The 27,953-nt window shown below is 45.6% G+C and overlaps 1 protein-coding gene and 1 long non-coding RNA gene across 6 annotated transcripts in view; both read left to right on the plus strand.

Moving 5' to 3' along the window:
• Window positions 1–27,953, plus strand: part of FAM168A (family with sequence similarity 168 member A) — a 177,660-nt gene that overhangs the window by 83,993 nt on the left and 65,714 nt on the right. The window lies entirely within an intron of this gene.
• Window positions 9,922–25,094, plus strand: LOC308475507. Its single transcript, XR_013985275.1, has 2 exons — window positions 9,922–10,867; window positions 24,963–25,094. It is a non-coding gene; the product is annotated as an uncharacterized lncRNA (long non-coding RNA).

The following is a 27,953-nucleotide window of genomic DNA, read 5'->3' on the forward strand; positions in this document are numbered from 1 at the left end:
GGTTGCGAGCCTGGGTCCACCTGTCGAGACAAAAGAAAACTCGGAAGAATATCTGGACTTAATTATTCAATTGCATATCCTGACCAGCATGTGGGGACAACATTCTGACATGGGACCGGTCTCCCAAGCACAATTTCAAAGGGTGACAGGTGGGTTCGCTTTGACGGGAGACTGCGGACCCTGAGTAATGCCAAGGGCAACATGGTCACCCAATTAGACCCGGTTTCCTGTGTCAGCTTGGACAGCTGATTCTTTAGAGTCCTGTTCATTCTCTCTACCTTTCCAGAACTCTGGGGTCTATAAGCAGTATGCAGCTTCCAGTTGATCTGGCGCTTTTGCCAGTCCCTGTAGGACTGCATGAACAAATGCTGGTCCATTGTCAGATCCTATGGACCTTGGCAATCCATAGCGAGGGATGATTTCCCTAAGCAGGCACCTGGTTACTTCAAATGCCTTTTCAGTCTTTGTTGGCCATGCTTCGGCCCATCCGGTGTAGGTGCACACTGCCACCAGCAGGTAGCGGTGTAGTCCACAACGGGGTAATTCAGTAAAGTCCACAACAAGATCTTCCATAGGTGCAGTTCCACTGCGCTGAACTCCTGGGGGAGCTAGTGGTCCGGTTCTGGGGTTATTCTTTTGACATAGCAGGCATTTCCTGGAAACCTGGGCTGCCAGTTGGTAGAGGTGGGCTATATAGAAGCATTTCTCCAGCTGCTTGGTTGTAGCATCTGGTCCTATGTGGGTTGAATCATGGTATCTCTGAGTAACCTGCCGAGAAAGGGACTCTGGAATCCATATCCTGTCATCAGGGGTAAGGTACCATCCTTCTTTGGACAATGTCAGCTCCTGAGCGTCTGCAGTGTCCCTTTCCTGCTTCGTATAAGCTGGCTTGTCAGTGGTGCTTAAAATTTCTTCTGGGACCAGTGCTCCAATAACCGAGGCGGGGGCCAGTTCTTGGGCTGCTTCCTTGGCCACTCTGTCTGCCAATCGGTTTCCTCTGGCCACTTCTCCTGGTCCAGTCTTGTGTCCATAACAATGGATAACTGCCACTGCCTCGGGCTCCCATACAGCATCCAGAAGGTTCAGCAAGGCTTGTGGGTGGGCCACCTGGCTTCCTCTGGAGGTAAGCAAACCTCTTTCTTTCCATAAGGCTCCATGGGCATGTAAAGTCAGGAATGCATACTTAGAATCTGTATAAATGTTTATCTTCTGTCCCTTTGCCAGGCTCAGGGCTCTGGTAAGCGCAGTTAGCTCTGCCAGCTGGGCCGATGTTCCAGGCGGGAGTGACTTTGCTTCGATCACCTGGTCTTCCAGGGCTACCACTGCATAACCTGCCTTCCGGTGTCCAGCCTCAATGAAGCTGCTTCCATCCATAAACCATGATGGCCATTGGGTATCTGCTTCATCTTTAAGGTCAGGCCTGCTAGAATACACTTCATCCATTACTTCAATGCAGTCATGCGTGGGCTCCTCACCTACTCCTACCGGTAATAGGGCAGCTGGGTTGAGGGTTGTGGTGACTTGGAATTTCTAACGCGGATGTAGTAGCATCTGACATTTCCTCATTTTAGCCTGGGAGAGGAAATAGGTGCCTTTCGGCAGATGGCACGCTGACTCTTTCCTAAGCGGCCTCGCCCTCCTCTTCTTCTTCTAACGGTGGGCCTCCCGTCTTCAGGGCCATCAACTTCTTTGCCTGGTACTTCTCCTTTTTTCTTCTGGGCCTCTTCCTCTCTCTGATTATAAGTGGTTTGGGCTATTTTCTAACATCCATTTCAGGGTGTGGCCCATCTGGATTTTTCGGCAAATATCGGGCGCTGCTTGGGCTACAAAGGCAGTTTTTATGATAGGGGCATGGATATACTGGCGGTAGGCTTCCTTCAGCTTCTTTAAGTAGGCTCCAGGGGCCTCCTCTGTTCCTTGCACTATTTCTCTGGCCTCCACAAAGTTGGTGGGTTTTCTGGCTGCCCTCCTCATGCCATTTAAGACATTCTGGCGATAAGTGGTGAGGGTATTTTGCCCTTCAATGGTCTGATAATCCCAATTCAGTGTAGTTTCAGGATATCCTGTTGCAACAGCTTGATCTCCTGCCCCCTGCGCTCTCATGTGTGCTCGGGCTTCAGCATGAATTCGCCTATCCTCCTCTGTAGCTAGCAGGGCATCCATCAAATATTGCACATCATAAAAAGTGGGGTTGTATGTTTTAAAAAAAATTCCCTCAAACAGCTTAATGATTTTGGCAGGGTTTTCTTCAAATGAAGGGTTTTGGTTCTTCCAATTACAAACATCTGCACTAGAGAAGGGGACATGTTGAACTGTATAAGTTCTATTGGGCACCACCCCGTTAGGTCCCGTGGGGGGCCGGAGGGTCATACACTCTATGGAGAGGCATCACTCTGGCCGCGCCCTCCTCCTGTGTTTCATGTGCCCTATGGAGGGTCACTCTTTTCACTGCCTTCCCCACTCTTTCTGCCACTTTCTTCTCTGTTCCCCTACACATCCCGCTGTTTTTAACATATGGGGACTGACGTCCACTTCTCCTGCATAAGGTTCCACATACTTTCTCAAATGTTCTGCCTGTTCTTATTATCACCTATCAACTTAACTAATCTTTTTACAAATTCCTCATCCTCACCATCCTCTTCTCGTTCCTCCCTTTCTCCATCCTCGCCCAGGTCTACCAATGCATTGTCCACGGGATTGGGGGCTGGGCCATCTGTTCCCTGTGGCGGGGGTGGTGCCAGGGCTGTTGCTGGGGCATGAGGTGGTGGGGCATCAAAACTTTTATCTTCTTCCCTCTCTGAATCCTGGAGGACTGGGGGGTTGTCCTCCTGTCTTCCTGACTGAGCAGATACGGCTGCCTGAGACTTTTTGGCAGCATGACTTCAGCCAGGAGGGGGGGGGGGTTCTGTTCCACATTGGTCTTCCATGTGGAAATGTAGGGGATTTGATCAGGGTGGACATTCAAAATGTTCTGATATAATGGATTAATGAGTTGCAAATCAAGGGTCCTGATGGACGGCCAATTTGTTATTTTGGGGTGGGCCAATCTAATTTACACAATGTCCTCATCCTCCCCTCTCATCAGCTTGAATCCCCAAAAGCATTTCAAAGGGGTACTTTTACTTTGGCCAGAACCCATTTCTTCCAGATACTTCACACACAACAGACCTACAATCGCTCGGCCAAGGGGACACTAAGCCCTGGCCCACACTTGACAATTCAGCCACTAGAGTATCTTGACATGCAACATACAACATACAAAACACACCAATATAATTTCAACATGTAACACACTAAACACACCAAAATAATTTCAGCATGCAATACACAAAACACACCAAAATAATTTTCCCTCCTTCTTCTGTTCCAAATTTTTGCTGGTGGCACTCTACTGCACAACCAATCCCCTTATTCCTGGTGGCTGGCACTCTACTGCGCAACCAATCCCCTTATTCCTGGTGGCTGGCACTCTACTGCCCAACCAGGTGAGGCTGATCAGACCTCGCCCCCCTTTTCCTTGGGGGCCCACGCCCTTTCCCTTGGGCTTACCTTTTTCCGCTGCGGACCTGTCCCCTCGGCGCCGTCCTCTTTGTTTTTCTCCCTCAACAAGATGTCTCCACTGCAGGACAGTGTGGCTGGCTCCCCCCACGAAACAGGTGGGGTGCGCACGGGAGCCTGCAAACGCTGCTGAGCTGTTCACCTTGGTTGAGCCTGGCCCTCCGGTCCGTATTGGGGAGAGGGCTTATCCCGGACGAGCCCCCAAAGAAATGAAGCCTTATTTACCTAGGGATCCATCAGCCACGCCATCCCCGGACCTTGGAGGGAACAAAAGTACCAGGAAAGCAAAATCTTCTTTGGAGAAAAAGTTTATTGAAATCTGTGCACAGAGACAATATCTGTACAGAGAGACAACCAGCTGGATAGCTCCTGAAAATATACTGGCTGTAAAGCAAGACACTTCAGCAAACTTTCTTATACTCTCTGAGCACTCTTCCCCCCTCCCATACCTTCTCAAATTATTCCCTTACATGGCACATCTATATTGCTTGCTAAACACATTTTATTGCTTGCTAAACATTCCTGTCTTTCTATTTTGCTTGCTAAACACATTTTATTGCTTGCTAAACATTCCTCCCCTTTCCTTCGTACACGTGTCTTTTCTCATCTTTGCATTAGTAAGCATAAGACAGGAAAAGGGGCCTCTTTAGCAGGCCTGGTTAAATCTGCACTTTTGACCCGCCAGCCAAATTTAGTAGGTCTGGTTAGTTATTGCTAACAGCAGCGGTTTCTTGCTAGCTGGCTAGGCAGGAAACGAACTTTTGACCTGTCAGCCAAATTTTGCAAGCAGTCACTGGCGGTGTGCTAACTGTCTGGCCAAAATTTGCAGAAGTAAGATTAGCACAGGATTAGCACAGGAATTTACTGCAGATAGTATTTGAGAGCAACCTTTCTTAGGTACAGAGTTCTAAGCACAGAAAATATTGAGAGAAACCTTTTCCCATCTCCCTTTAGGGTAAGGACCCAGTACAGCTCCCTCTTCATCAGCAGTTTGACAGCCAGCTGATGTACATTTTTAATGGTCTCAAGGACGCGTGCTTGTGTTGATGCTCTCAAATTCACCACCAGAAGAGTGCCAGATCTACAAGTGCAGATGTTGCCAGTGTTTTCAAAGCTCTGACCAACGTAAATATTTTCACATGATTATTTGATGGCATGAACCAATGAGGGCAGCCAAAAGTAGTGAAAGTTTTGTACATTTTAATGGTCAACTGGACTACTGAATGAATGCATCCTGTTGGTGCATTCTGAATCGAAACAGTTTCGACACTGGTGGCGTCCGTAAGGTGGCAAAGTGGACTGTTGAACTATGCACATCATTACGAACCAACCAGTCTTTGCAATTCCTGGCTCTTTTATAAGCATTTAGAGGTTTCTTTTCATGGCTGCTACATTGTGTAGCAAGTGCCAATATTTATATATATAGTCACCGCAAAGATCTGCTTACATAATCAAAAGTAAAGCAGCAAGTGACTGACTCTATTCTGGGCACTTTTTGAAGCTTTCTGAACCAAGCACATTCCTATTTGAGCTCAAAACTTGGGATTTGGCTGATGTAATTATGTTCTTAGAATAGTCTCTGCTCAAAAGAGAAACCTGTACTTGCAAGGCCTCTGCGCTGAAATCTCTTAAATTAGCACAGTTACATCGGAGTGGAAGGAATTGCCCAAAAGGGAAATTCTGTGTAATCATGATATGGTACAGATAGCTGTCAGATCTTAGATGGAAATTTCTATCTGTTTACTCCCTGTATAGTCCGATGCGGAAATGCACTCCTTTAATCAGTCTCTTCAACTGAGAGAGCAAAACATCTAAATTCCACTGTTGAACTTATAGTTCTCTATTTACTTCTCTTTTTTTGGCTAGAGCTTGGTGCTAGTCGATAGGCTAAATCCCTGCCCTGGTCAGGTTCAGATCACCAGTTCAGGATCTTCTGCAGACCAGAAGGCTAGAAACACGCTTTTCTTACCACAAGAGAAAGGCGAGGTGCTTAGGATTCAGGGACAGATTGTGCAAGTTCCAGCTTGGTGACCTTTGTGGAGAATTTCAGCCTCATTGACCTTGATTCTCTTTAGCACACGGGAGTGCATTTTTGCATCTGTTGTTCACAGCGTTACAAACCTGTGCCTTAATTCTGGTTTGCAGTGTAACTTTCCAAATGATTTCCCGGGGGAAGGTGCTGCGCTGCTGGCCCCAATTAAAACAAAGGGCGAGAGGGAAAACTGCTGGCTCTTATGCCTTCTGGTGTTCAAGCAGTCTAATCCTCTGCTTTTAATAAACAAAACAAAAAAAGATTCTTTGAGGATCTTACAAGGGCAAGCACATTGTGTTCCGTTGCTCCTTTTTAATGATAACTATGAATGACTCACAGCTCTGAGGTTTCACAGGTAAAAGCACGAGTAGGGTTTGGGGGGGGGGGTGTGTGTGTGTGTGTGTGTGTGCCTGCGTGCGTGTGTGTGTGTTCGTTCCTTGTCTTGAGGATGGCTTTGAGCAGGGTCAGGCAATTGTTTAGTATCCCCAGCCAACAAGTCCAGTCACTCTGTACTTGTTCCTTGACCTCAGGCCAGTTTTTTGCTGATATGATTAGCAACTATATTGACCCTTGTGGTGCCTTCCAGCTCGACAGTTCTGTGATTCCGTGAATTGATCACTGTAATGTATTAGAGCAGGGATCAGTAAACTTTTTCAGCGGGGGGCCGGTCCACTGTCCCTCAGACCTTGTGGGCCGGACTATATTTTGGGGAGAAAAATGAACTAATACCTATGCTCCATAAATAATCCAGAGATGCATTTTAAATAAAAGGACACATTCTACTCATGTAAAAACACGCTGATTCCTGGACCGTCTGTGGGCCGGATTGAGAAGGCGATTGGGCCTGATTGTTCGGTTCAGGTTACGTCTTTTCAGGTTGCATCCCGCGGCGACCCGGAAGTACCGGAGAGGGTTACTTCCGGGTTTCGCCGCTTGCGCATGCGCAGACACTCAAAATGATGTCACACGCATGTGAAGAAGCGGCAAATTGTGACCCGCAGACGTCGGTTGCGTTCTGCTCATGTTGTGAACGGGGCTCTGGAACGGATCCGGTTTGCAACCAGAGGTACCACTGTACCATTAGGCTGTTGACTAAAACCTATCAGTGGGAATATAAATCTCCTTGGTGCTGAAATAACTTCACTGACTCCCAGATACTTTCCAGGCACAGTGCTTTTTGACTAACCTTCAGTACCTGTAGGAATGCCTTTTCCCCAAAACAACCTGCCTGTGTATTATGGCAATCTTTGGACAGTTTCTTTCCGGGACTCCTGCTATCTGAGGCAAGGTGGCAGTTACCAGAGAGACCCATTTCTGTGATGTGACATTTCCTTCCTACGGAAATTTGCCTGGCACCATCATTGTTATTTTTTGCACCAGGCAAGGACATATTTATTCTCCCAGTCTCTTAAAGTTTTTGTTTACCTGCTGCAAGTGACTCTATGCTACTTTCAATTGGGTTTTTGTTTTTCGTTTTGCATTGCAATGTTTCTATTGTGTGTTATTTGGATCTCCCTGGAAGCATGTCCGAAGAGCAGTATATAAATCTTTAAGTAAATGAAACAATTACGCTTTGGGCAATGACACTTCAGACCATAGGTGGGGGGCACATTGCTAGCTGCTGTTCAAAACAAACCCCCTGTCAAAGAAAACCAACATGTGAATAGGAAAGGATTTTAGCGTAGCCTTTTTGCTGAAATCCTAATGTTCTATGTTTGGGAGGTGGTGGTTTGATATGGTAAAAAAAGAAAAGAAAAAGAAAAAAGGGGTAAAGGACCCCTGGATGGTTAAGTCCAGTCAATTCCAGTCAAAGGTGATTATGGGGTTGCAGCACTCATCTCGCTTTCAGGCCGAAGGAGCCGGCGTTCGTCCACAGACAATTTTCTGGGTCATGGGCCAGCATGACTAAACTGCTACGGGCGCATGGAGGACCGTGACGAGTGCCAGAGCGCAGGAAACGCCGGTTACCTTCCCGCTGGAGCGGTACCTATTTATCTACTTGCACTGGCATGCTTTCTAACTGCTAGGTTGGCAGGAGCTGGCACCAAGCAACAGGAGCTCACCCCGTCGCGGGGATTCGAACCGCCGACCTTCCGATCGGCACGCCCAAGAGGCTCAGTGGTTTAGACCACAGCGCCAGGTTTGGTATGGAAGAGCAGTCCATCACGCAAGCCCCACCTGCAGTCCAAAGTTCAGTTCAGTTTGGATGTAGGCTTACTAGTCAGTGAAAGCCAGGCCTCAAAAGTCCCTTATCTGGGTATATCATGTGGACATATAGCAGGCCTTTTACCTTTACCTTTTCAGCAGGTGAGCTGAGAGTGCCAGTGGCCACTAGGAGCAGCACTGGCAATGTCAATGGGAGCCTCAGGCTTCTTATAGAGGAACAGCAGATCAGATATTTGCTAGAGGCATACAGTAATTGGATTCATTCTTGGAAAAGGGAGCATTCCTGCCTCTGGTAATCTTCTTTTTCAAAAGAAATATTTTTATTGAAATGACAGATTATGAGTGGAGCAACGCTTGAAAATGCACACTTTCTCATATACAGTGTTAGAAACAGATATGAAAGCTAGGAGCTAAATGGCACCTTAAACCGAGGTTATGGGCGCAACAGCGGAATGCCTAGGCACATTTTTAAATAACAAGAATACAAAGCTGAAAATGAATGAATGCTGCTAAAATGTTACGTTCATTTTTCACATATATGTTCACAGCTCCGAACATATAACATTGGCGCTGGACTATCTGCACCGGCTTGCATTTGGTTTCTGAGCTGAATTTGGAGTGCTGGTTTTCGACTTACAAAGCCTTATACGGCTCAGAACCCCATTAACATGTAGCGCATTGTTTCCTTTATGAGACTTCTGGGACGCTTACTTCATCTTTTGAGGCCCTTCTCCAAGTACCAGACCCAAGAGAGGTGTGGAGGGTGGCTGTATGAGAGAAGGCCTTTTCTGTAGTGTCTCCCCGTCTTTGGAACATTTTCCCCAGGGAGGTGAAGCTTTCCCCAAGTCTAAGATCCTTCCCCCGCACCCCATGATTTTTTTTTTAATATACACTGAGTGGATGGTTTAGCTGCTTGCTGTTTTATGGTGATTGCTTGTGATGATTTTATGGCAGTGGAATGTGTACCTGGGGGATATTTAGTGTGATCACTTTTAACTGTTGTTGTGTATTTTAAATATTTATTTATTTACTATGTAAGTCACCATGGTACCTTCAGGCAAAGGGTAAGTAAGTATTTTTCTGGGCTGCTGTTATCTTCTGAATACCAGTGGCAGGAAGCCACAGGAGGGGAGGATGCTCTTGTGCTTGGATCCTGCTTAAGGGTTACCAAGAGGTGCTCGCTTGGTCACTGAGAACAGGATGCAGTCTAGATTATGGTTACCAGATTTTTTTTCGATGAATCTGGGGACACTTAAAAAATAAATAAATACAGTGGTACCTCTGGATGTGAACGGGATCCTTCCCGGAGCCCCGTTCGTATCCTGAAGCGAACGTAATCCACGCATGAGCGGGTCGCGATTCGCCGCTTCTGCACATGCGCGTGGTGTCATTTTGACCGTCTGCACATGCGCGAGTGGTGAAACCCAGAAGTAACACACTCCGTTACTTCCGGGTCACTGCGGAGCGCAACCTGAAAATACTCATCCTGAAGCTACTTCAACCCGAGGTATGACTGTAAAAAATTACATGCTTTATAATCCCTAATTACATCTATACATCAGCTGTTTTGCTGTCTTGAGAAGTCCAGAAGAGGAGAGAAACCTGGGGGGTGCAGTTGGAAGCAGAGTTTGAGAATACGACTGTGGGAAGATCACAGATTTGGAAAAGGCCTTTGAGGGGCATCTAGGCCAACCCCCTGCAATGGAGGTATCTCAACTCAAGCAGCCTCAACTTAAAAGAACATAAGGCTTCCCTGCTCCAATTTGACTTCTGCAGTTCCCGGCCGTCGGGGACACGCTCTCGTTCACGCTTTCTCTCACGCTCAGCTGCCTGGCTCCACGCCCGCTCCAGTTGGCCGAGGGGATCAAAGTTATTTCACCCCTCCACACCTTGCCCAGCAGAGAAACCGTGCCCCTTGCGCCCCTCACGGACAACGGTGCACCGACCGCCTGTGACTCCCGCTCCTCACCCGATCTCCTGCCCCCTTCCTTTTGACGGATTGGGGAAGGCTTGGGAATCTTGGGCGGGCGGCCCTTTCCCGGAAGGGGCGCGGTTTCTCTGCTGGGCAAGGTGCAAAGCTCTTCTTTTGCACCCTGTGAAACTCTCAGAACGAAGGGGGAAGGGGGCAAGAGATTGGGGGAGGCTTGGGAGTCATGGATGTGCAGCGTGCCTTTGCCCAGGAGGGGCGCAAGGCGCGCGGTTTCTCTGCCGGGCAAGCTGCAAAGCCCTTCTTTCGCACTCTTCGATCCCACCTCTGCCTCTGCCTGCGCAAAAACTATCTTCCCACCCCTCCAGCTGCATATTACTCCAGGAGAGCACGGTGTCACGTTTCCCGGGGACATTTAATGAAATCCGGGGATGGAATTTTTCCGGGGACAGATTTGCAAATCCGGGGACTGTCCCTGGGAAATGGGGACGTCTGGTAACCCTAGACTAGATGGGCCATTGGCTTGTTCCAGCAGACTCTTATTTTGTTCTTAAGGCAGGGGCGAAACTAGGCTTTATTTCACCCAGGTCAGAGACCCAGTTTGGCACACTCCCATGCACATTTGTGTACACACACACAGTGGCACCCCTCTGGGGGCTTCAGTCAGGGCAAAAAACCTGCTTAGTCCCCCGTCCTGTAGCTATGGCTGTGCTTAAAGCTCTTGCCAGACTTTTTGTGTTCGTCCATCCAGAGCTGTGTGAGCTTTCAGAGCAGTAAACCTCTGAAATCTGCACCTCTACAATCTTTAGACTTCCGTGAGTCATGCACAACAACTTTCTTCCCTGCAAAATGTAGCTTTAATAATAAATTGGCTTTCATCTGTCCTGATTTGCATATTCTTTTTTACAGGCAAGGGACTATTTTCTACCTGAAGATATAGGAACATACTGTGGAAGTTAGGTCCTGCATGAGACTTGATTCTTGACAAATACATATTTGCAAGACCAGTTTTGGAATCTTCAAAAGTGTCTCTTTGACCATCCTTCATAGAGAGGCTGTCCTTTACTGGGCTTTCACAGTTTGTAGATTCCATAAAGGAACAAATGAAAATTGGATCCTGCTAGCAGTCTGCTGGAATTACTTCTAATCTTGCATTCAGGCAGGCTTAGCAATGAGCAATTTGGGTAATGTTTGCATTGTCTGTTTCTATGAGTAGTGAATTAGGATTTTGTATTTGGAAGGGTGTATATTAAATATTGAAATTTTCTCCACCCCAGGTAGACAATTAATTTTTTTTTTTTTTTTTTACATTCTAGGCAGGCATTACAATTTTGTTGAAAGGTCAGCTTTTATGGATGGAAATCTGATCCAGTGCTGGCTGGTAAAGCCTCTGTTACAAGTTGTCAAAGTAATTCTTTTGAGGAGTTTGGATTTGATATCCCGCTTTATCACTACCTGAAGGAGTCTCAAAGCGGCTAACAGTGTGACTGGCCCAAGGTCACCTAGCAGCTGCAGGTGGAGGAGCGGGGAAGCGAACCTGGTTCACCAGATTACGAGTCCACCGCTCTTAACCACTACACCACGCTGGCTCTTTTGACTAAGTTGCCGCATGCCAGCCCCTGAAGTTGTGTGGTACCATCATGCCTGTAGCTGGCCAGCCAGATGTTTGCATGGGGCACACAGGACAGACACTGCTCTCCTTCTTAAACCCTCTACCTTTGTTGGCACAAGGAAGAAGGAGCCAAGTGAAGGCTTCCTTTCCTTTCCTTAGTAAAGGTAAAGGGACCCCTGACCGTTAGGTCCAGTCGTGGCCGACTCTGGGGTTGTGGTGCTCATCTCGCTTTACTGGCCGAGGGAGCCGCATACAGCTTCCGGGTCATGTGGCCAGCATGACTAAGCCACTTCTGGTGAACCACAGCAGCGCACGAAAACGCCATTTACCTTCCCGCCGGAGCGGTACCTATTTATCTACTTGCACTTTGACCTGCTTTCGAACTGCTAGGTTGGCAGGAGCAGGGACCGAGCAACGGGAGCTCACCCCGTCGCAGGGATTTGAACCGCCGACCTTCTGATCGGCAAGCCCTAGGGTCTGTGGTTTAATCCACAGCACCACCCATGTCCCACCCTATCTTAATTAACCCTTTTGCTGTTTCTCTTGGTCCCAGTATTCTGCACTTTGCCTTGGTTGGGAGGAAGGCTCCGTCCACAACTTTCTGTTTCTTTGATTTGCTCTGAGTGTTGCAGCTTCAACCATGAAAGAGGATGAATGTTGTGGTGGGGAGCAGGCTATCATAGATGGGTAGGCAAACTAAGGCCCAGCGGTCAAATCCGGCCCAATCGCCTTCTCAATCCGGCCTGCGGACGGTTTGGGAATCAGTGTGTTTTTTACATGAGCAGAATGTGTGCTTTTATTTAAAATGCATCTCTGGGTTATTTGTGGGGCATAGGAATTCATTCATTATTATTTTTTCAAAATATAGTCAGCCCCCCCACAAGGTCTGAGGGACAGTAGACTGGCCCCCTGCTGAAAAAGTTTGCTGACCCCTGCTTTAGCTTTATACACGATGCATGGAATTTGGCTTTCTATAATGGTTTGTTTCGTTTGCACAGAGCATGCACATCCTGCCTAGAGCATTCTGAGAAATCAGTTTCCTCCGGTGCTTTGTATCAGATTTCTGCGCTGCACTGTAATGCAGATCTAATTATTCTGAAATGTAAGCTTTGTGCTGGGTGGCTTACCATGCTGGGTCTGGTTCATCTGTCCTGGGCCTCAAAACTGCCACCTGCCGGTCCCATCCATTGCTGCCACCACCTCGAGTGACAATCTTGTTTGTGGCACCAACATTTCTGAAGAAGGGGACAATCGCAGATTCATTGAAGGAACTGGATTGTTTATTTTTAACAAAAAATTATGTACTGCTTGATTGTAAGTAAAACCTCTTAGCCATTTACAAAAATGACACAAAAATGGAAATTGTAAATAAAAGCCTTTGTTTTTTAAAAAAGCAGATATATTTTTAAAAATCAACAGTTAAGCTAAAACAATTCAAATCCTACATCTCTAGATAGATTTGCCTAAACCAAAATGTTTTAAGCAGGTGTCAGAAAGAATGCAGCGAAGGTTCTTGCCTGATGTCAATAGGCAGGGAGATCGAAGGTTTGGGTGCTGGCACACTAAAAAGTCAGTTGGTTCTGCAAACTGAAGTGGCCAAGCAGACATATATGGGGCAAGGCGATCCTTCAAGTTGCCTGGTCTCAAGGTGCCGTCGGTTGAAGTAAGACTGCTACGGTTGTAGAAAAATGGTTGCAAGATTGGATGGGGAGGTAGTCAGTCTTTTCAACAGGGCAACATCAGCTGTGGGTTTTATCTCTCCAGATTTAAAACAACTTCACTGGTTATCCATTTCTGAGCCTAATTCGAAGTGCTGACATTTACTTTTTAAAGCCTTATGGTCTGGAGGTTGTGTAGCTGTGGGACTGTTTTCATACATGATTGAGCTCATTGTCAAAGACTGTTCTTCAGATTCTCCCACCTTCTGAAATTAGATAGTTGGTGACTATCTAACCAGTGAGAATATTTTTTGGCTCTGACTCCCTGCTTGCCTAGCACTGGGGATGGAATTTCCTGAAAATCTCAATAGATTTATTCTAATAACTGTCCTGTTCCTTAATCCTAATGAGGAATTTTCCTCCCTCTTCTGCTTAAAATACAAACAATTCTCACATATTATACATAATATTATGTAGATAATACTATAGGCATTTATACTCCAGGTTTCTTAAAGTAGCCAGAAAATATACAGATACATATAACTGAATTTAAATACATATTATTAATATACTTACAAAGTCATGATGCAGAAGTATAGCATGGGGCTTGACACTTTTGTATGTATTGTATGCAGATTATTCTTATTTCTGTGCATAATTTTGCGTATAATTTGCTGGGTTTTTAAAACAACAACCCACAGTGCAGGAGTAGCACAGACATAAGTGAAGGAGGCTTGATGGAAGAGGCAGTTTGATGCAGTCAAAGCTCATCTGGGTCAGAACTACCAAAAACTGTGTATAAATCTATTTAAAGCAGATTCCTTCATTCTTACCTGGCACCAACTCTTACTTCCTTTTCTCTTCCTTTTGTTACTTCCTTTCCCCATACGCTGCCTTTTAAAACATCAGCTGAATCAGGTTTTATTTTTTTATTCTTGTTTTATTTCCTCTGTTGTCTTTAATTTTATGTTTTGCCAGCTTGGTATATATCATTGTTTTAACCCCCCCCCTTTCAATTGGGATGCGGGTGGCACTGTGGGTTAAACCACTCAGCCTCTTGGGCTTGCCGTTCAGAAGGTCAGCGGTTTGAATCCCCGCGACAGGGTGAGCTCCTGTTGCTCGGTCCCTGCTCCTGCCCACCTAGCAGTTCGAAAGCACACCAGTGCAAGTAGATAAATAGGTACCACTCCGGCAGGAAGATAAACGGCATTTCCGTGCGCTGCTCTAGTTTGCCAGAAGTGGCTTAGTCCTGCCGGCCACATGACCCGGAAGCTGTACGCCGGCTCCCTCGGCCAGTAAAGCGAGATGAGCGCCTCAACCCCAGAGTCGGCCACGACTGGACCTAATGGTCAGGGGTCCCTTTACCTTTACGCTTTAAATTGCTGGATTGTGGGCCAGCTCACAGTCTAAACAAATAGAGAGTGGAGGCTGAGGTATGAGAAGGTTATGTAAAGGAAGAACAACAACAAAACAGGAGAAAATCAAGCAGGGTAAAGCCCTGGTGGGTGGGAGGGAGAGGGTGGCAGGAGAAAACATTGTTTGGAAAAGAGAACATGAGGGGTGGTGATGCTGGTGGCACCCAGATGTTATTTAGCACATCTGGAAGGTGAGGAATCCTGCTTCTATCCCCTTTTCAGCAGTCCAGTTGCCAGGCCCAGTTATTAAGTTGCCAGGGCCCCCTGGAAATTTCCATCCCTGGAAATTGCACCCACATGCATGCCCACCCACCCCACTAAAATAATTATTTAGCAGAGGGGTGCTGCCACATTTGAGAGTTTTCTTGTTTAGCTTGCTCTCTACCGCACGACAAGCATTTCTTGTCCCTTTAGCATAACCCAAGTGCGCCTGTGTTTCTCTCGAAATCTGGAGGACGTGCAAGGCTTCATTTTGCTCTGAAACCTTCTCCCCGTGTCCCTTTCTCTCCCTGTGCTCTTGCTGGCTTTCGTCCTCATTTCATCTAACCCAGTACCGGCGTGGAATGTTAATGCATCTGCAGCCAGAGATGATTTATCAGTTCCCAGAGCTCTGGCTAGGACAACAGGAAGAAAATATTGTCTCAATGAGCTTGCTTGGCACTGTTCAAATACACGAGTCCGGAAAGACTTTCCAGTGCTTTGGCCTCCACCAGTTTTGCATTGTGCCTGTTTGAAAGGGAGCTTTTTCAACGGGGTGTTTGTCTCTCGATTCAGCACTAACCTGCCACCGTTTTTTTAAATGCAAGAGGTAAATGGCAGGCTCTGTTCCCAGACCCATAACCCTCATCTCGACCGCACTTGGTGACCTCTCCAACTCAACACAAGCACCTGCTACTGGTTTTGTGCTGAAAGAGTTCCTGGAAACAAACCCTGGTATTTCATATTGCCCATGTGTTCAGGAAGGGCAATAAAACCGAAGCATTTGTTTTTATGTTGTGCTGCTTAATGATGAGCACCTCCCTTCCCCATCCAGCTTTGCTCAATTTGGAATAGGGTTTGGTAGAAGGATTTTTGGAAAAACATACATCCCTAGCAATAAAATGGTTTATTCTTTATTTCTGAGTCTATTTTGAAGTGTTGTATCCAGCTAAGTTGAAATAAATGAACCCGTTGAAATAAATGAACTAAGTTCTACTTAGAATGGACCCGTTGAAATAAATGAACCGAGTTCTACTTAGAATTGACCCATTGAAATAATAATAATAATAATAATAATAATAATAATAATAATTTTTTATTTATACCCCGCCCTTCCCGGTTCAAAAACCGGGCTCAGGGCAGCTAACAACAAATTTAAAACACTTAATTATAAAAGCAGCATAAAATACAGTACAAAAACATGAATAACGATAAAAATAAAAAATCAATTAGATAATCCCCAGGGCTAGTTGGCTGAATTGGTCCTACTTGGGCCAGCGAGGAGGCATGGGGAGAATTAGCTGTGGGGTCTCAGAACTGGTGCTCTTCATAAAATAAATGAACTAAGTTCTACTTAGAATGGACCTGTTGAAATAAATGAATCTAAGTTGGTCACTTAGTGACTTCAACATTATTATCAAAATGGTGGCAGGCAGGGAAGCCATGCAGCCGGGCCTTTGTTAGGCCCTCAGCCCTTTTGCAGCAGCATCGTGGGCTCAAGGATCCATAAGAAATGTGGTTCCTGCTAGGACATTTCCATCATGGATTCTTGTGCCCAGATGCTGCAACAGCAATAGTAGTGCTGAGAGCCTAACTGAGCGGCTCTGTCGGTTCTTGGAAGGGAGGGGGAAGTAGTCACGGCAGTAGAGAGAGTTAGATGGCACCAAGTGAGCCTGGAATGAACTGGGTTTGGACTCCGTATGTAACAATTCAGGGAGGGAAAACCAGCAGTTTTACCATTCTAACTCGCTTGTATATCATGCATGTCCAACAGGTTGATCGCGATCTACTGGTTGATCGCGGGGTGCCCCTGGTCGATCGTGGGTTCCTGATTTTTTGGCCATAATAATAATAATAATAATAATAATAATAATAATTCTTTGGCGATCACTCGTAGCTGAGTAAGATTAAGAACTCAGAGGAGGAGAATATTCCAAGTGCAACATTGAATTCCACTCAATAATTATCAATAAAAGACAGCTAAAAACAGGTATTTCAAAACCATTCCAAGCTAATTAAAATAAACAGTAAGTGTCAGAGCTGCTTCCAGATCCTAGCTCACAGAGGATCACGCTAGCCAGCGATCATTAAATAAAAGTCTTTATTGAGTTACAGTTTCCATTCTCAAGCTGCTGCGTGCAACTCTACGTCTCATGGTTAGATCGGCGAAGCTCCGTCTGAGTCTCCGCCCCTTGTACACCAACTTAATATCCTAGCCCTGCTCCACCTTTTCCGCCTGACTGTTCTTCTCTGGGTCCCTCTGCCCCCCTGGGTCTCTTCCTTCCGGGATTCTTCTGACGCCGACCCCCCGGACCCTCCTGTCTCCTTGCGCCGGGCTTTAGGACCTGGCTCCCTTTCCGGGCTGCCTACTGCGCCACCTTCCTGTGCATTTGAACTTGGCACGCGCGCCCAACCTTCCACCTTCCGTCTGACCGTTTCTTCGCTCCCTGATGGAGGTGTGGCCACTCCTGACTCGTGCCCTCCCCCCTGTTGTGAGCTGCCAGCGCTTGATCCCTGGCGCCCTTCCTCTTCCCTGCTCTCTGGCGGTGACGCTGGTCCCGATTTCCAACTGCTCCCCTCTGAGTCCCCTCTGGCTCTATCTTCCTGGGGTGTCCCCCTAGGCTCCCCCCTTGCCCTGGCCACTGGTGCTCCTTTCTGTGAATCTTCTGATTCACTGGAAAGACTCGGAGATCTCGGGTCGTCGTCATCACTCATCTTTTCTTCTGCCTCCTCCCCCTCGCTCTCTGTTTCCTCCCTTGCCCTTGCCTCTGCTCCTGAACCCCTGACAGTAAGCTATAAGCAAATTAAGACACATGTAACTGCCTAACCCAAAATGTTTTAAGCAGGTGCTGGAAAGAATCTTCTTCTTAGGCGATCACTCATAGCCGAGTAAGATTGTCTTCCATGAACACGATCTTAGCAGTGAGTCCGTAAGTGACTGTGGAGGCTAATTCTGGATCCACACGTCCTTCCACAGTGGGGACATAGGTTTCCGGGTGGGAGTTGATCACGGTGAGGGTTTGCCAAGTGTGCCTTCCTCTTAGCACGTTTCTCCCTTGCGTCCTGAGTTCAAGCGTCTTGACAGCCCATGACACCTTTGGTAAAGGCTGTTCTCCAACTGGAGCGCTCGCAGGCAAGTGTTTCCCAGTTGTCGGTGTTTATGCTACATTTTTAAAGATTTGCCTTGAGAGAGTCTTTAAACCTCTTTTGTTGACCACCAGCATTATACTTTCCATTTTTTAATAATGATAATGATAATAGTAATAATAATAATAATAATAATAATAATAATAATAATAATAAAGCTCAACAACTCTGGGTCACCCTCCCCCCCAAAAAGCTCAACAACTCCAGTTTTTTTATAGTGAGAGTACATCGCAGTCTCTTGGAAGTTGGACGTGCCTGCTGTATATGAATCTCGCCCTGGAGCGGTATGAGGAGCAGACTGTGATGTCGGCTTCACTCAGCGCTATATCGCTGGTGAAACTGCCACCACTCCTGAGTCTCTCTTGTTAGCAGTGTCCGCTGGGGGGAATCAAGAGTTCCTTCCCGATCCCCAGCTGAGCAGTGCAAATAAGCTGCATTGTCCCAGACTGCGAGTGCCTAGGTGAAACCGCCTTAGTTCTCGAGGTGAGAGCTAGGGCAGTTTCAGCCGGTGCCCCGCATGCAGAGGCCAATGCATCTTGTTTTTCCAGCATCGTGGTATATCGCCAAACTGCGATGTTTGGCTGGCGTTACACCGCGATGTCGAAAAGCTGATCTCGCCCCAGCCCTACTCATCACAATCACTAGTGCTGCTTATAAATTTCAATCTGAACTGATTCAGACTGGAACTGTTGCAAGACAAAGTATGTTCATCTTAAATTGCAGTAGAACTGAGCTATTGCAAAGTTCTCTGGCTTGATCGAGCATTTCATTTCTTACATAGAGCCCTGCTTCTCTGCCTCCCCCCACATGTGTGTGTAATGAGATTGCTTAGGAAATTTCACTAAAGAAACCTCCAAACACCCAGTGATACTTGAGCTGAATTTTCATTGTAATGATTTAGTCTATAAAGCTAACTGAGCCCATAGAAATGAGAGTTCCTTAACCTGTCTTATCCTCTATGAAGCAGTTATTGTAGCTGGGCAGTTATAGCTTTGCGTTTGACATTATTGCCTTCCATGTCCTCTTGAGGATTATGTTTCTGCCTCTCATTTATTAAATGCCTTACATGTTGTAGGAATGAGCATTCTCCTCCTCTAGGGAGAGGGATTTAGCTGTCTCTTTTATTGGGGTCCCCAGGAGGTAAAGTGCATGATAATAACCATCAGTGGGAGGTGATAGCAGGAAGACTCATGTTAGCTTAAGGGGGTAAAAGAACCACATGGGTAGCAGTCATATGTTGCTGTCTGCCTGCCTTTGATCATTTGACTCAGAGCTGCTTTCGCTTCCGCCCCTTTCTATCTTTCCTCAGGTAAGGACCATTTCCTGCCCCCCCCCCCTGCTTTTTTATTTTGGAAGTGTGATCGATGGGGTGCAGGCAAGGAATCTGCTCAAAAGCCACTGAAATTTTACAGGCTGGTTTTATTATTGTTCTAGATTCAGGTAGGTAGCCGTGTTGGCCTGACACAGTCAAAATATATTAAAAAATTGTCCAGTAGCACCTTAGAGACCAGCTAAGTTTGTTCTTGGTATAAGCTTTCGTGTGCTTCTGCACACGAAAGCTTATACCAAGAACAAACTTACTTGGTCTCTAAGGTGCTACTGGACACTTTTATTATTTTATTATTATTTTGAAAGCAGAATAGTATTACAGTGGTACCTCGGTTTAAGAACAGTCCTGTTTACGAATGATTCGGTTTACAAACTCCGCAAAACCGGAAGTAGTGTCCTGGTTTGCGAACTTTACCTTGGTCTAAGAACGGAATCCGAATAGTGGAAGGACACCGACGACAGGAGGCCTCATTAGAGAAAGCGTTCCTTGTTTTAAGAACAGTTTCGGTTTAAGAATGGACTTCTGGAACGGATTACGTTCGTAAACCAAGGTACCACTGTCCCCAGTTTAGCAGGTTGCTTAGCTTGCATGCATTGCTTACTACTTCAGATGAACAAAAAAGTATGAATCAAGAGAATTTGTGACTGGTGAATCATGTAAGCCCCAGAGCACAGCAGTCTAAGACTCGGTTCTCAGCTTACAACCTTCTAGAACAGTTGCTAAAGTATGGAGATTACAGAGTAAACTTAGGGAGACCTGAATTTGGGTCTCACCAACATTTATACTTTTGTGTCAGGTTCTCTCTCCTTCATACTGGAAAGTGAAGGCATGCAATTTTTCTGTTGTGGTATCAGCATACTGTTTTGCTTCCTTCCCACCTGCTCATCCCAGTTCTTCCTAAGAGACTGGCACGGGTATGAACACTCTTACCATGGTGTTTCAACGTTAGTAATGGTACTTCAGGGACGCGGGTGGCGCTGTGGGTAAAACCTCAGCGTCTAGGACTTGCCGATCGTATGGTCGGCGCTTCAAATCCCCGCGGCGGGTGAGCTCCCGTCGTTCGGTCCCAGCTCCTGCCCACCTAGCAGTTCAAAAGCACCCTTAAGTGCAAGTAGATAAATAGGTACCGCTTTATAGCGGGAAGGTAAACGGCGTTTCCGTGTGCTGCGCTGGTGCTGGCTCGCCAGAGCAGCTTCGTCACGCTGGCCATGTGACCCGGAAGTGTCTCCGGACAGCGCCTCTTAAGTGAGATGGGCGCGCAACCCCAGAGTCGGTCACGACTGGCCCGTACGGGCAGGGGTATCTTTACCTTTAATGGTACTTAAGCAGTTATCGGGGGGCGGGAAAAGGAGAGAATCCAGCACAGGGCTGCCATTTGTAGTTGAGTATAGCATTTGGGCTCATCCCCATTATATGGCTTTGGCCATGTCTCTCTTTCTCAGCCTTAGTTTCCTATATGTAAAATGGGCTCTTGCAAAGGCAAAGGCAATAAAGTCTTGTGGGCAAGAAATGCTACACAAATAATATGAACAGTAGGTGTAGGCACTTAAAGCAGAAGGATTTCTAAAAAGTTTCTATTAGGAGCAAAGCCCAGTGGTTTTGTTTTGCTTTCTCAACACTGTGTAAATCCATCCCAACAAGTGTGTCAGACTAAAATCTGAAAGCGTAAACATGAAGTAGGAACCAACTGCTTTCCCATTAATCTTCAAACTTTGGTTAGCATGACAACAGGTCACAACTCTTCCATTGCCATGACAATTTGCTGTGAGATGGTTGAAATGTCATGCCATCAAGTTATTTTTAGTTTATTTGCTCTTCCCATGGAGACCAACTTCGACTGAAGTCGTGAAACAACTTCATTTTAAGCACCGTGAAAGATATTGGCAGCAAAGATCTCCCTGTCATTGGCGTTCCTCTCTTTCAAGTGATGGGCAATACTTTAGCGCTCATTTTCTCAATTATTGGTGATGTAATGGCTTTGGGTCCCTGGCCTGAATGGTGAGAGAAGATTCTGTAGTGTTAAATGTGCGTGGCTTGTACCTAAGAGAAAGGGAGGTGAGTCAAAAGCAGGAACCTTCAGAAAGAGGCCGCTCTGAAATACTTTGTATGGCTTTCTATGGTTTTATTTACTTTTCCCCCATTTATGCATGCACATTTTGCATACACATACTCTTTACATATGCCTTTTGTGTGCTGCTGTTATGGTGGGGACCAATGCATCAAAAAGTGGGTACAGATTTAAAAGAATTAAGTTATATATAGATAAGTAGATACACTCACCCCACTTTGAAATATCTTAGGTTAGAAAGCCAATTCAAAAATGTACTAAAAGTTGTTACCGTGGTACCTCGGGTTACATACTCTTCAGGTTACAGACTCCGCTAACCCAGAAATAGTACCTCGGGTTAAGAACTTTGCTTCAGGATGAGAACAGAAATCGCGCGGCGGCAGCAGTGGGAGGCCCCATTAGCTAAAGTGGTACCTCAGGTTAAGAACAGTTTCAGGTTAAGAACGGACCTCCAGAACGAATTAAGTTTGTAACCAGAGGTACCCCTGTATTTGTTCAAAATAAAATACATACAGTGTGCCCCCACAGTCTGATTGGTGGCAAGCATTATGATAATGTTGTCTATTTTCATCCAGTTTTGCAAAAGCTTCCCTAAATGCTCACATTTCAGATATTCAACTTGCTATATCAGTGTCTTCAAGTGAAAGCATTTGTTCAGTTTCACATGCAAATGTTTAGCATTTTTTAGAAGAAAAGTCGGACCTGAAACAAATTGTCTCTGTGTGGGGTGCTCCTGTTCAAAATGACAGCCACCCCTGACTTTGCACCAGGATATTCCATTCATTCCATTTCACCTCCAGTTTCCTCTCTGCTCCCCATCAAGCCCAATCAGTATTCCATGCTCAGTGAGCATGCTCACTTTTCATTGACCTGTTTCCCCTCTCTCCCTGGTGGTTCTTAAGAGTTTTTGTGCTTCTGTAAACCTTAGAATTCCTCCAAGCTTGCTGATACATCCTGCCCCTGTGTGTGTGTGTGGTTTCATTTTGGCTGCTTAAGTTTTCACCTTCTGATACTGTTGGATCAAAGACAAGAAAAATCCTGTTCCAAAGCAAAGGGAAAGAACTGCGCCTGCAAGATACAAACAACACATTGCCGCGTGTATTCTGTCGCTCTCCAGTAACCAGTGAAAATAAAATGGGATGTTTTACAGACATCTGAGACACTCAGGGGGATAATTCCGTCCGGCATTTAATTGAGGAATTTCATGCCGCTACAATGGAATTTAATTTAGATTTACAGCCTTGTTAAACGCGCAGCCTTTCTGTTGCTGATTTTATAGTGCCTTGTCAAAAAGGGTTTGTTCCAGGACCAAGTGGGATTTCGGTTGGTTACTGTAAAAATGCAGTAGCCGTAAAATCAGGGCTGCATTTAACCACTAAGGTACAGAAAGCTCTCTCTTGTCCCATTCTGTAACCTGCCTGCCACCCTTGGATGTGTCTATGGATTGCAGTGGCTGCCAGCTCTCAGTCTTGCTCACCATGTTTCTTTATGATGATGAACATGTGCACAGTGGTACCTCGGGTTAAGAACTTAATTCGTTCTGGAGGTCCGTTCTTAACCTGAAACCGTTCTTAACCTGAGGCACCACTTTAGCTAATGGGGCCTCCCGCTGTTCTGTTCTCATCCTGAAGCAAAGTTCTTAACCCGAGGTACTATTTTTGGGTTAGCGGAGTCTTTAACCTGAAGCGTCTGTAACCTGAGGTACCACTGTACAGTACATGTATGCAAGGGAAGCATAAAGGAGTAGCCAAGCCAGAGGTATTGGTGGTGGCTAGGAGTGTTGGGGAATTGGGTCCTGCTGTGAGCCCCTCGGGCCAAACTGATGTTCAGTGCACCTTTGCATTTAACACGCTGTTGTGTTAAGATACAAATTATAATTATCATGACTACTGCATGGGTGCTGGGGAAATTTAACTCCATCCCCCAAGCAGTTGCTATTTGCATTTTTTAAAGTCCACACTGAATGGATATACACATTTAACATCATATCTAGTTTGGACTCAAGTTTGGTTTTCAATGGGTGCAAATTCCTTTTCGTTACTTGCAAATTGCAATAGAAGTAACAAGTATACAGTCATACCTCGGGTTACAGCTGCTTCAGGTTGCGTTTTTTTGGGTTGCAGACTGCCGAAACCTGGAAGTACCGGAACAGGTTACTTCTAGGTTTCGGCAGTTGCACATGCGCAGAAGCACTAAATCGCGCTTTGCGCAGGCGCGGGTTGTGAACATGCATCCCACACGGATCACGTTCGCAAGCCGAGCGTCCACTGTATTTGTTTGTACTTAAACTTGCCTTTGTGTTCTATTTTCTCCATTCACCAGACAGGGAGTTGACTTTTCTGGAGCCCCCCACCCCAGAACAGTTTAAATTTGACAATGAAAACTTATTTCAAAGAACAGCTTCTGTTTCACAAGATTATTGTCTGGATGGGATCCAGAAAGACGTGGCATTTGCTGATCTCTGCACCTTTTTATTGTAGCCAAAAAGCAGCACTTGGCTGACACTGCCAGAGCATCTCTTTCCAGCAGAGCCAGCCAGACCTCTTAATCTATACAGGAGCCCTTGGGGAAGGTAAAAATTTTATGCACCCCAGGGAAGTAGCATGCAGTCTTAAAGGTGGATTGCCAGGACTCCTGGGTTTAATGCCGTAACATGCACTCCTTATCTGGATATTGAAACCTGAATGGCTGCATGATAATTTGTGGTTCAGGCCCCTTTTGTCCCTTCAGTGGTCGCACTACTGATTTAGCAGTGACTTTCCCCACTTCCATCCCTCTGAATAATCAACCTGCAAAATGAAAATACGACTGCTTGAAGATGGTTGGGTCTTCTATGAAACACCATATATTTTTTCTAAGCTTGTGCACTGTTATCAAGCAATTCCTGAGCATTATCTTTAAAAATATGCATTTATTGACCTCTGGCGACAACCTGCCTCTCGTGGAAAGAGATGTTTTGTGGAAGTGGAGGGGAACCCAGTCTGACACCCTGGAAATAATTGATTTTGTCTGTTGAGCCACTCTTCTGATCTTGTAGTAGTTCATTGTTCGTGTTTGCTTATATGCGACATGACAAATAAAGTGCTATAAAAGTTAACAAATTCTGAACAGCCTCATAAGCAAATATATGTATAATTGCTTCAGTTAAAAAAGAAAATGAGAAAGTGGCACTTGAATCCCTTGCTTGTAGGAGAGGAGGCAGTCTGATCTGTGAGGTGTTTGTGTTGCAGTGCATGCTCTGGTTATCTCCCGCTTGGACTACTGCAATGCGCTCTATGTGGGGCTACCTTTGAAGGTGACTCGGAAACTACAACTAATCCAGAATGCAGCAGCTAGACTGGTGACTGGGAGCGGCCACCGAGACCACATAACACCAATCTTGAAAGACCTACATTAGCTCCCAGTATGTTTCCAAGCACAATTCAAAGTGTTGGTGCTGACCTTGAAAGCCCTAAATGGCCTCAGTCCAGTATACCTGAAGGAGCGTCTCCACCCCCATCATTCTACCCGGACACGGAGGTCCAGTTCCGAGGGCCTTCTGGCAGTTTCCTCGCTGCAAGAAGTGAGGTTGCAGGGAACCAGGCAGAGGGCCTTCTCGGTAGTGGCACCCGCCCTGTGGAACGCCCTCCCACCAGATGTCAAGGAAATAAACAAGTATCTGACGTTTAGAAGACATCTGAAGGCAGCCCTGTTTAGGGAAGTTTTTAAAGACTGATGTTTTAATGCATTTTTATTCTTTTGTCGGAAGCCGCCCAGAGTAGCTGGGGAAACCCAGCCAGATGGGTGGAGTATAAATAATAATAATAGTAATTAATGGAATAATGCCAGCCTCTATGCTTCATTCCTTGTAGGGAGCTGTGGCTACTTGGATGGTGAGAGATATGGGCGGCTGCTGGAGAATTATCAGGAGTAGACTGGCATGCCAATACAGCCCCCTCCACTCTTCCAAATTAACTGTTAAATAAAGCTTGTTCATTCCAAGAGCGGCTTTTGTGACATCAGTCTCTTCAAACGAACACTCAGTTAATTAATATTGAGGTCCATTTGAAAAACTAGGGGGGAAACTGTTCATGTAAATGGGTGCTTTGGTCAGCTGCATGCTTGATAGCTCTGCAGAAGACACAAGCATCCGCAGATCTGGCTGCCAATTTAATACTGAATTATTGTTTTTTTAAGCATTCCTTCTTTGCTACTGAAATTTCAGGACGAGCTTCTTGCAGCTGTAAACGTTTCCACGTGACAGCTGGTTAGAGCTGAGATATTTCTCCCGTAGGCCAGTGTGCACATCTGTGCTGGCAAATGACATTAGCTGACCCCCTCTGGTGTTAGTTAGCATGGTGTGTAGCTTCGGCAGTGCAGCATTCACACTATAATGCTGCAAGGATTCTGGAAAGCACGTGGCTTGACATCTCCATCAGCTTCTTTGCCCAGTGGGCATGCTTTTTGTGGGACGTCTTTCTCGACACTGTCCGGGTGTGTGACACTGACAAGCCAGTTTTAAAATCATTATCCTGATTTTAGTTTGCTAGGCATCAGGGTGGGTTTGATTTAAATCAATTTGATTTAAATCACGATTTAAATCACTCGTCAGTAAGACTTGATAAAAGACCTCTCTTTTAAATCAGAACCAGTGAAGGCGGTGAAGGTCCTGTGCGAGTGCCTGGAGGCTGTTGGAGGATGGATGGCGGCTAACAGATTGAGGTTGAATCCTGACAAGACAGAAGTACTGTTTTTGGGGGACAGGAGGTGGGCGGGTGTGGAGGACTCCCTGGTCCTGAATGGGGTAACTGTGCCCCTGAAGGACCAGGTGCGCAGCCTGGGAGTCATTTTGGACTCACTGCTGTCCATGGAGGCGCAGGTTAATTCTGTGTCCAGGGCAGCTGTCTACCAGCTCCCATCTGGTACGCAGGATGAGACCCTCCCTGCCCGCAAACTGTCTTGCCAGAGTGGTGCATGCTCTGGCTGTCTCTCGCTTGGACTACTGCAATGCGCTCTACGTGGGGCTACCTTTGAAGGTGACCCGGAAACTACAACTAATCCAGAATGCAGCAGCCAGACTGGTGACTGGGAGTGGCCGCCGAGACCACATAACACCGGTCCTGAGAGATCTGCATTGGCTCCCAGTACGTTTCTGAGCACAATTCAAAGTGTTGGTGCTGACCTTTAAAGCCCTAAACAGCCTTGGTCCAGTATACCTGAAGGAGCGTCTCCACCCCCATCTTTCAGCCCAGACACTGAGATCCAGCACCGAGGGCCTTTTGGCAGTTCCCTCATTGCGAGACGTGAGATTACAGGGAACCAGGCAGAGGGCCTTCTCAGTAGTGGCGCCCGCCCTGTGGAACCCTTTCAGATGTGAAGGAAATAAGCAGCTATCTTCTCTTTAGAAGACATCTGAAGGCAGCCCTGTTTAGGGAAGTTTTTAATATTTAATGCTGTATTGTTTTTAACACTTGATTGGAAGCCGCCCAGAGTGGCTAGGGAAACTCAGCCAGATGGGCGGGGTATAAATAATAAATTATTATTATTATTATTATTATTATTATTATTATTAATCACTTTTTTACAGACTCATTCTTGCTGGTATAATCTTAATATTTACAATTGGGAAGAAGGGCATGGATCCATTGAACTCTTATTAGTTGACTGGCAAGCACTTCAAGGTCTCGCCAAGGACTTACAGATCCCAGTTACTATTTCCACCACACACGCATACACCCTTTGGATTTGCTTCTACATTCAGGTTCCTATTCTGTACAGTTAAGTGTTAGTGCAGTTGTTGGAACCCAGTGGGATTGGGAAGAGGTTGCCAGCCCTGAAATGCCTTCAGCACTTGCCTCAAGTCTGATTTGCACGGACATGCAACTGACTTGCACAATCATTACACAAAGATCCCAAGACTTGTGGAGTATTCTGCTCACAAGGTTGCACTTTCATTTTTTAAAATATATATATAATTTTTATTAGTTTTTTTAACATATTATTTTCAACAGTAATTAAACATACTTTTACATCTTATTCAATTTTTTTGACTTCCATCAATCCTGTCTGAAAATTTTCCAATCTAATCTCTCAGTATTCATTTCTTATCTTCCCTATTACATTTCAAACTCATGACCAATATCTCTATCTTTTTCTCCTTTGTAACACTTTGTATATTTCTCCTTACAAAACCTCTTGTAGTCCTACTAGCGTAATTTGTTGATTGCAGTTGCTCTTCAAATAATTCATATACTTCTTCCAATCTTCTGTGAATCTCTGGTCCCGCAGGTTTCGAATCCTTCCTGTCATTTTGTCCAATTCTGCATAGTCCCTTAATTGGTTGCACTTTCATTTTTACTGCTTCACACTCAGCTATTTGTGCAGATCTATTCCACCCCAAACAATCTATTCATTGAACCTCTTGGAACTTAGCATCTAAGAGGTAAGGGGTTGTTTCTGTGTGTATAAATTTGCAAAGGAACAATGGGATTAAGGTTTTTTCCTCAACTCTGTATGTTCATTTTGTAACATTTTTCCTGTGAAGAAAAGGCATGTTATCTCTGCAGACACAAATTCACACTTTTGAGAACTGCAAAAACAAGCATCTGTGATAATATCTTCTCGTTAGAAAAACTGCCCCAAATAACCTTACAGAAACCTCTGGAAGAGCATGACATTGTGAATGGATTAATGGAATTCATTTACCAAAAAATTTAAACATTGCATATAAAGCCTCATGCTACATAATTAAAAACAAATCCTTTTTTCCCCATGAATAGCCTTTGGACTATAATGTAACTTAAATAGAAAACTATCTTTAGAAAGATTTTTCCTCTGAAAGCATTTTATTTTAAAAAAAAATC

This window comes from Podarcis pityusensis (assembly GCF_964106645.2).
Source record: "Podarcis pityusensis genome assembly, chromosome: 4".
Taxonomy (NCBI): domain Eukaryota; kingdom Metazoa; phylum Chordata; class Lepidosauria; order Squamata; family Lacertidae; genus Podarcis; species Podarcis pityusensis.